Source organism: Tamandua tetradactyla, chromosome 8 (assembly GCF_023851605.1).
Source record: "Tamandua tetradactyla isolate mTamTet1 chromosome 8, mTamTet1.pri, whole genome shotgun sequence".
In the NCBI taxonomy this organism is placed as follows: domain Eukaryota; kingdom Metazoa; phylum Chordata; class Mammalia; order Pilosa; family Myrmecophagidae; genus Tamandua; species Tamandua tetradactyla.
In genome coordinates, this window is record NC_135334.1 from 81,358,685 (window position 1) to 81,368,005 (window position 9,321).

A 9,321-nucleotide genomic window follows, 5' to 3' on the forward strand; every position below is an offset into this window, starting at 1 on the left:
ATCATCTGCTAGCTTCTTCTCCTGGCTTCCTGTTTCATGAAGCTCCCTGGGAGGCATTTCCCTTCTTCATCTCCAAAGGTCGCTGGCTGGTGGACTCTGCGTCTTGTGGCTACATCGTTCTGCTCTCTCTGAATCTCCCATTCTCCAAAATCTTTCCTCTTTTATAGGACTCCAATAAACCAATCAAGACCCACCCAAATGGGTGCAGACATGTCATCACCTAATCCAGTTTAACAGCCACTCTTGACTAAATCACATCATCCAGGGAGATGATCTGATTATAGTTTCAAGCATACAGTATTGAATAGGGACTACTCCACCTTTATGAAATGGGATTTTGATCAAAACATGGCTTTTCTAGGGAGCATACTTCCTTTCAAACCAGCACACCTCTTGACTCTGTCTGAAACCTCTAAGCCACTGAAACTTTATTTTGTCTCATTTCTCTCTTCCCCCTTTTGGTCAAGAAGGCTTTCTCAATCCCTTGATGCTGGGTCCCGGCTCATGTGATAGAAATCTTGATACCAGAATTTCATTAGTTTGTCCACCATTCCTGCCACTCAGCTGAGTGCTCCTGATAACATCAAGAGAGATGTCTGGGAGCACCAAGAGCAGGAACCTTCTTACTCCAACCTGCATGGCTCACACCAGTCAGCGTTACGTTCCCACCAGGCCCGTGGGAAGTTTGAGTTGTGATTCTAGGGCCGGATGCTCTTGACTGGAAGAACAGGTAATCCTTGTACCTCAGGCTGTGCTTTTGAAAATAAAGGCACCCAGTCCATCCTATCCATTCCCAGTCAAGAATAACAATCAGATTCATAGGAAAGAAGGGAGAATAGGGAGACTACCACTGCAGCCATAATAAGATAATGCCTGAAATGGGTCTGCCTTCTGGTAACTAAAGGCTCCAAACAAATAGTTGGCACAAAACTGACCCAATATTTGGGCCATGGACTCCGAACTGAGATCACCAAAGAGGCACTCTCTGGAGACAACAGGTTGCACTTTGGCCTTAAGTTCTGAGGCTCTGTTCCCAATGGACTAAATTTTCATAGAGGCATCCTTTGGGATCTGATGCAGCAGAGACCACAGTGGGTCCTATGCTGGAGGAGACACAGAATCTGTGTGAGACCCAGCTTTCCCACACATGCCAACCATCCCTGCCCCTGGGGCCAACATAAGAAATAGCCCTGTGCAGGTGACCACCTAGTTGAAGTAATGTCATCTCCTGGATGAGCAAGCCTTCTCCAGGGGTAGCCGCACTTTCCACCATAGGTCACTAATCAACATCCCACCATCATCAGTGGCTCTCATTAATTAACCCTTTTACCCAGTCCACCCACCCTCCACTCCCAAGCCCTCTATGAGCTGTGTGACCATAGGCAAGATTTCAGACAGGAAGCTACTAGTTGCTGAAGGAGCTTAGAGTTAGCATGGGCACCTGAGCCCAATCAGCCACACCTGGCTTGTCTAGCAGATGAATAGTACCAGCCAGGACCAGACTCTTGTCTTCCAGGAAGAATCAGTTCATAGGAAACTGCCCAGGAGGATTTCAAAAGCCAAAGCTGAATGATTGCAATGAGAGGTTTAGAGATCTAAGCATTCTGGGAGCTGGTTCACATGGGTTTTATATCTAAGAGCAGAGGAAGGCTGTGATGCTGGGAAAGAAAGTGTTCCCATCCTGGGAGCTGTGAAAAGATATGGAAGAGCGTCACCTCAGCCAGGGGCAACTTGAGACGATTCTAGTCAGAAGGCATTTTCAACAAAGTGTGGGGTAATTGGGGAAAAATGTGCAGAATTGAGAAAACTCAGGCCAAGAGTGAGGGCAGAGGGAAAGAAGAGGTGAATGAGGGTGAAGAGGGCATCTTAGAAACTTCTCACTCATGTAAACATCATGATAAATGGGAAAGTTGGTGAATCACAGCAAAGAGGACAGTTGGACAGAAGGCATCTAAAAGTATATCTGATGATGATTGGCAATATCATAAGCATTCACATATAACTGTCATTTTTGGTTAGTTTTATGAGCCTTCCAGGAGCCCCCCCCCCCCATCCGACTCTCTAGATTCTAACACAAATCTCTAAAGATTTTAATGTGATTCCTCCAAAATTGCATTATCCAAAAGAAAAACATCAGCTTGCGTCAATGATTTCTTCCCCCAAAATTCTCAGTCAGAAATTTCTTCTTAAAATCTAATTTAAATCCTTCCTACAATATTCTTTTTATTACTTCCTGAAATAGCATTTAATCCCTATGAAATCCCACAGACCACTCTCTTACTCCCTCACTCTCCACTCCTTCCCTTCCATACAATCAAAGATTGAAAAGATGAGAGAGGCTAATTAATAAAAAACATCTCAGAGAATATTAAGGGAGGCTGTCTCAAGTTCCCTGAGCACCTCTCACATACAAACAACCCCGACCCTCACAAGTGGATTCTCTTATACTGTCCTGTAATTGTGTGTGTGCGTGTTTGTATGCATGTGTGTGGGGAGGGGGACAAGGGTGTGTCCTCTCATTTCCCCAGCACATTGCCTGAAGACTTCTGTAAAGACATGTAGCAATAACTTGACATACTTATTTTGATCATATTTTCTATCACTAAAACCAGTTCCCTAAGGACTCTAGCTCTGCTTTTCCTATGTGCTAAAAGGTACTAACCCTGAAACTTCTTACAATGAATTCAGTACTTCAAGCTAGCCCCTCTTCATCCAGTGCCCTCTCTTTCACCCCCAGTGGTCTGAATGTGTGAGGTTTGATTATACTTGCAAAGTCCTCCCTGCCATAGAGATTGGAGGGACGAGGGTTATCTTTTACTATCTCTCTGGAGTGGGGAAAAGATAGAAAGAAAGATGGAAAAGTGGAAATTCCCTTGAAATGTGGAAAGATCTCTGCTATTCCCTGTGATTTTAAAATGTTGAGTATACATGAAAAAGGAATTCTTTGCAGCCTAGGAGGAAACATGATGACACACAAAGCCTGAAAAGTCTTTCCCAATCTTCTCTGCCTGTCAAAATTCTGTTCTTCCTTTGGGGCAAGTCCACTCCTGTGGAGAGTCCTGCAGGATGTTGGGGCAGAAGTCAGACATGTAGAGAACAGAGTGAGCTTTCTAACACAGGATATAGTCCAGCATCCACTCTTGCCTGTCTGGGTAGCTCCCACAGGGCTTTCCTGAGGTCGTAGGGGTGGGGTACCCTCTAACCACAGCTAAGGCTCATGAACTTGGAAGGCAAAGTCCAGGAGTCATGGTTTGGAAGAATACTGATTATTGAAATCAGGATAATGAGCCCAAACCCAGCCATAGATCCTATTACAGAGTAGATCCAGGACAATTTACTGAAACAGGTCATGAAATCAGTAGGTGGGGAGACAGAGCAGCTGAGCAAGCAAAATAGGAGGCAGCCTTGAATAATTTCCGAAGCCTAAGCCTAAACCTAAGCCCACATGGGGCTATTTCACATGCTATGAAGGTACCAGTATGAGAAAGATCTTGTTTTATTTAAAGGGTTGGACAGAAACAGAGAGAAGGGAGAGAGTCAGATAAAATATAAAACAAACCCAGGAACTAAAAATCCCTAGCTGTCCATACCCAGAAATACAAGGCAAACATCTCTGCATACCTTATTCTCTGAAAGATCCCGGTACGTGATACAATAACTAATGTTCATAATGATAATCTTAAGTTGTTAAGAAAATAATAAACTGGCTTTAGAAAAAGTAAATAAGTTTGAAATACATTTGGGAAGATTTCCGTAAAAATATTTAAGCTTAGTGCTCGCTTCGGCAGCACATATACTAAAATTGGAACGATACGGAGAAGACTAGCATGGCCCCTGTGCAAGGATGACACGCAAATTCATGAAGCGTTCCATATTTAAAAAAAAAAAAATTTAAGCTTAAAAAAAGTTTTTGGCATTTTCCAAGGGAAGAGAAAACTTGCGTTTTCTAAACTTTTTTTCAATGAAGAGTATCTCATTCCCCAGCAATGATAGAAAAATGAGGTGTCATGTACATAGCATGACTTAAATATCTGATATTTCTTAGAGCTCCATCTTCATAGGTATGTGGGATTAGTTGGAACCCTAGTGACTGTCTCAGGTAGCTAAGGACTAGCAACCCCTCAAAATAATATGAGATTTGGGCTCTATGCTAAAATACGTTAAGAAGGTGCCTGTAATGGAGCTGGAATGTTTGCATGCATCCATAAGAAATCCCAAGTCTTTCAGAGAGGTGGTGCGCCGTAGATGCAAAGTAGAGGAGAGCATAATGGAGATGAGGGCAAGTTCTGGAGGCAGATACGAGCCCAGACCAAGAGGAGAGATGCCAATAGGAGTTATTCTAGTCAAGGGCATGATGTCCCAACAAGGTAACAGGAGTTGAGTGGGAGACCAATGGCAAAAGCAAGTAAGGTAGCAGAGACTGGGTCCAGAAAAGTCATGGCTTATTTTGAGACCAGAGGTTCATTTAAAGGACCGTCTGTATGCTGACCCCCTCTGCTGGGAAGGTGCCCCATACACACACCCACCCTTTGGCCTCCCTTTCACTTGTGCTTTAGATCTTATCTTAAGTGTAACTCACTGGTGAAGCCCTCCCTGAGCCTGAGAATTTGAACTTCACTGGGGAGGAACTGGCAGACCATCAAGGCTCTGAGCAGGGGAGTCACACAATGGGGTTTGCATGTTGTCTCTTTCACCTGGCTGCAGTGTGGATGGTGGACTCAAATGGGTCCTCATGGAGGCTGTTGCAAACAATGCAGGGATCTGACCATCAGCCTTGGCTCCTCCCCATCTTTCCCTCAGTCAATCAGTAACCAAGTTCTCTCAGTTCTACATCCTCAGTATTTCTTGAAGACATCAGTCAGGGCTCTCTCCACTGGCACTGCCCTAGTTACGGCCCTCAGCATCTCTCCCCAAATCACTGTAACAGCCTCTGCACCCATCTCCTACCTTGAATTTAATCTGTACCCCACCAAACCATCCTTCACCTGGCCTTTGAAAGTTCTCTCTAAAATACAAATCTACTTATGTTACTCACCTACTTGAAACTCCTCAATTGTTCTCTCACTGTTGTTACCACAGCACCTTAATTGTTTGACATGTCCTATAAACTCGGCAAGGTCTGGCCTCTGCTTATCCTACTGAGGTGGATGTTGTGCTATGCTGTGCAAACCTCCCCTTTAGAACAAGGTTACTCATTCCCTCAGCTGTGGGAATGTTCCTGCTAATAACTCACAGCTGAGTCCCTCTCCAGGCATTGCCCTCAGCCAAGAAACTGCCTTGCCCAAGAGTATATACCCTCCCTCCTCGGGAGCAGCCTTAGGCAGGGACTGCTTGATGCAGGATCGAGGCCCTGTCACTGTGCCTCAATTTGGGATACATATTGAAGGGCCCTCCTAGCTCCAGGGCTTGCTGGGGATCGTTGAGGCCTCTGTGCGATTGCATTGCAGTTTAACTTCTTTCTTTACCCAATCATGTCTCCTCACACGTGTTATTCCAGAGAGCATACCCCAGGATATTTGTCATGTGCAAATTGGTCTCAGCACCTGTGTCCTGGGGAGCCCAACCTATGGCATCCTCCCAGCCCTATTGCTCACTCATAGAAAGTTCATGCAGAATGTTTATCAACTGACCTATTCCACTATGCTCTCTCTGAGCACCTCTCCTCCCCTCTATTTACTTCATAGGGCGAATTCCTCCTTCTTGTCTCAGCTGAAATGTTACCTCTTCGGCAAAGTCTTTCCTGATTTCCTGAGCCCAAATACCCCACCTCTGTGTTGTCATGATGTCCACTACTACCCCATCACTCACTGCCTAATTAAAATAAATATAACTCACTATAATTATGTGTCCTTGTGATTGTGTCCTCTGTTAGATGACATCCTCTGTGTCTTCATTGTATCCCTAATGTACAGTCCAGTACAGAGAATATAGCAGGCACTCACAGATTTTTGTTAAATAAATTTTAAAAAGTAGGAAATGAAGAAGTCCTAAAGTGAAGGAGCAGTGGGATAAAAGATTCTATATTTAGGTGATAAAATTAACAGGTCTTGGTGAATGATTAATTGACACTCTAAAAATAAGAATAAAAGTAAAGAAGAAGCCTAAATTGATTCCTTTATTTCTGCATTGTTAAGTAAGTAGAAGGTACTGTTATTGAGATGAAGACTACAGAAGGAAATGTGAGTAGAAAGATAAATAGAAACAGGCCAACTTTTAGATATCTCCTTCTATATCCAAGTGGAAATGTTCAGTAGGGAGGGGGAAATAGGCTTTGGAGCTCAGAATTTAAGACTGGCTAAATCATAGTATAATCCCAAAGATCCCATTTCATTTTCCTTCTTGCCAAGAATATACTAGAAACCCCACTGGAATCTCTCCCCATTTGTCTCCATGCTGCCTCTTCTGCAACTCAGATAGTGCCACCTCTCTCCTATCCCTCCTTCCACTCCACTGCCACTGAGGCAGCCAGCCCACACCTCTCCATCAGGGCACCAGTGCTCAGTGAGCCTTCCCCTCAGATTCCCCAAATTCAGACTTCAAAGTGTTATGGAAACAGATGAGAGAGATTCTGCCTGGGATGGGGGTGAGGAGGTAGCTTGTAGACTTGAAAGATAAGGGTTTACTAGTTACAGAAGGGAGAATAATATAGGCTAGGCTACCTGCACAAGCAAGGGGCTCATTGGTTTTAAATTTCTTAGAGCGTTTGGGAACAACTATATGTGGTTCATGGGTAGGTTAAATGTGGGGGATGGAAAGAGATGAAGCAGGGTTGGCTGAGGTCACATAGTAAAGAGCTTTCATTTTGGCATAAAATCAGCTAATGTTTTATCTAAAGAGACATAGATAGGGAATTAGAGGCTGCTGTAATCACTCATGCAGGAGAAAATGCAATTACTTGTAAAGAGTTGGAAGATTTGAGGATGATGTTATAGCAAATAGCTATTAGGCAAGGCAGGGATGGAGAACAAAAAATAAAGGGAAAAAAGACAGGGGAAAGGAAAAGAAAAAGAAAAGAAGGAGACATGCTATTCATATCGAATGATGGATTTTACTACCCAAGATGGGAATCTGTGGTGAATTGGGCTCTGCCTTCCCTGGAAGGCAGAGTGTTCCCCCCTCACAGACTTTCCTAGAGTCAGCCAGCACCTCTCAGCAGAATGGCATGTGCTAGGACCAGAGAAGGCTCTAGAAATCAGGGAGCCAGTTAATATATGGAGGTACAGAAGCAAAAGGAGCTACCAGTGAAGATCATCGTTGATTGGGCAGTTGGGCTGGATTGTTATATCTCATTCTAACTGATCACCTTGGGAAAATAGTCAACTCAGGGCTGGGCTTCCAGATCAAGGACTAGTGACTTGGATTTAACTACACTAAGCAAGTAGCAGTGGTTATCATAGGGCTTAAGTTCCTCTCTCAGGAAGGTGGGGCAAAAGCAGAAAGATCCCGTACTTGTAGAGGAGAAATACAAGGTAATGGTGCTTGGTCACTGTCCTCACTAGCTTATAGCCAGGGTCAAGGCCAGAGGTTAAATGTAAGGAAAACAACAGAGCAAAGCAGATGATTTTCTCCCAACTGTCAGCTAAGATGCAGCAAGGCATCTTTTTCATCTTTTCTACTACAGCAATCATTGAGTAAGGCCTCTTCTGAGTAAAGATAGCCACACCTGGCCACTGTAGGTTGGTCAAAGCTATGACTATCTCCAAAACAAGTTTGATATTTCTTTATGAAATCATTCGTCACAAAAACCTAATGGTTTCCACTCCATGTCTGCCCTGTGACTCATCTTTCCTAACCAGTTAGGGATGCCGGCTGTGGGGCTGGCCAGATCTGTTTGGGATTACAAAGAGTAAAATTCTCCAATTAAGACCAGATATGATCAATTGGAGCAGAGAGGCTGGATTTGTTCCCATGAAGCTGTGACTTCAGTGAGAGAGGTGTGGGGCCTGAATCACTGGCAGACAGGACAAGGGTCCCTGCCAGGCCTGGGCTGAAGGGCTTTGAGGCCAAGCTTTTTGGGCTCCACCCCACAGAGATTGGGGCAGTAGCAGCCCTAGAAGCAGCCTGAGGACTTGTGTTGCAACTGAGGCTTCCATTACATTCCCTTCAGACCAACTCAACACTCCACTAACTTTTTAGGCTTCATTAGTGTTAAATGCATAGTTCATTATAAAAATAATGTAAGCCTACCGTAGAAAATCAAGAAAAGGATTGGCCACATCACTCAAAAGTTTATTGCAATACAATCAGAGTTTTCCTCCACTGAACTTTATCTTGGTTCATAGGGTCAAAATGAGGACACAAGACAATTGTGGAAGAAAATCAATCAGCACACCTTTAGCAGAAGACTTTATTTGAAAATTCCAGGTATGAGAAGGTTCTGAAAGAGCATTCTAATTTGGGGGAAAAGGCTGAGTCAGGTAGAATTTTTTTATAAGGTTTTAAGAGGAGGTTGAGGTCAGCTGAGGTTCAGCTCATTTGAGAAATAGTTCAAAGGTGATTCTTGGAAGTAGGAGGATGAACAGGCATTGTTTTGGAAAACTGGGGTTTTACCAAGGAGGTGGGGAAGCAGTTAGGGGCTAAGGTGTGGTGTGGAAGTGTGATGAGAGAGAACAGCTACAGAGGATAAGAATATGGAAGTGCCATGGTGGAAAATTCTCAGTATTCTAGTGTCTCTTCCAGAGACCAGATTCAAACTGAGGTCTTCTGACACCTGGACAGAACTCTTTCCTTGTCCCTTAGATGCCTCAAACCCTTCCCACTCTGGTAGGTGATTGGAAAAGAAAAGTTCTGAGCCCATCCGTGGAAGAAGAGGTTGGGATGAGTAGAGGCCTGGACAACAAAAATGAAATTAGGAGATTTTACCACTTTGCCCTAGGATAAAATGTATCTTCATTGGAGGTGGGAGCGGGGGTCGGGCTAATAGGAGTTGGGTCCTAGTGATTTCTGACCAATAGCTATAGCTGAAAAGGTTTCTGCTACTAGTGATTGAAAAAACTTAAGGACTTCCTTATATATAATTTCATTAGCCTCATGACTTGGCTCTGAAAGCATCACCGTATCTGTAATTATTGGCTATCTTCCTTTCAATAGAACTCCCCTGAGTTCGACCTGCAACTTTTCAGCTGACAGCTGGGCAGCCAGGCCTATGGCACGTTGTACCTTGCTCCCTATCCAGGGTCTGTTCATATAGGGATGGATCCGTTTTTATTTTTTGGTACTATGCCTTTAAGAGTTTCAGGAATGCAAAGGGAGACTGGAGGATGGGTGGGATCTCCCAATGAGAATTCCAGGAACAGGATCCAGGGAACTTTTGCCAGAAAC

General features: G+C 44.0%; 1 non-coding gene across 1 annotated transcript; it reads left to right on the forward strand.

Moving 5' to 3' along the window:
• Positions 1 to 3,772: 3,772 nt before the first annotated feature.
• LOC143645314 (U6 spliceosomal RNA) lies at positions 3,773 to 3,879 on the forward strand. The gene has a single exon (XR_013157038.1). It is a non-coding gene; the product is annotated as a U6 spliceosomal RNA (small nuclear RNA).
• Positions 3,880 to 9,321: the final 5,442 nt, after the last annotated feature.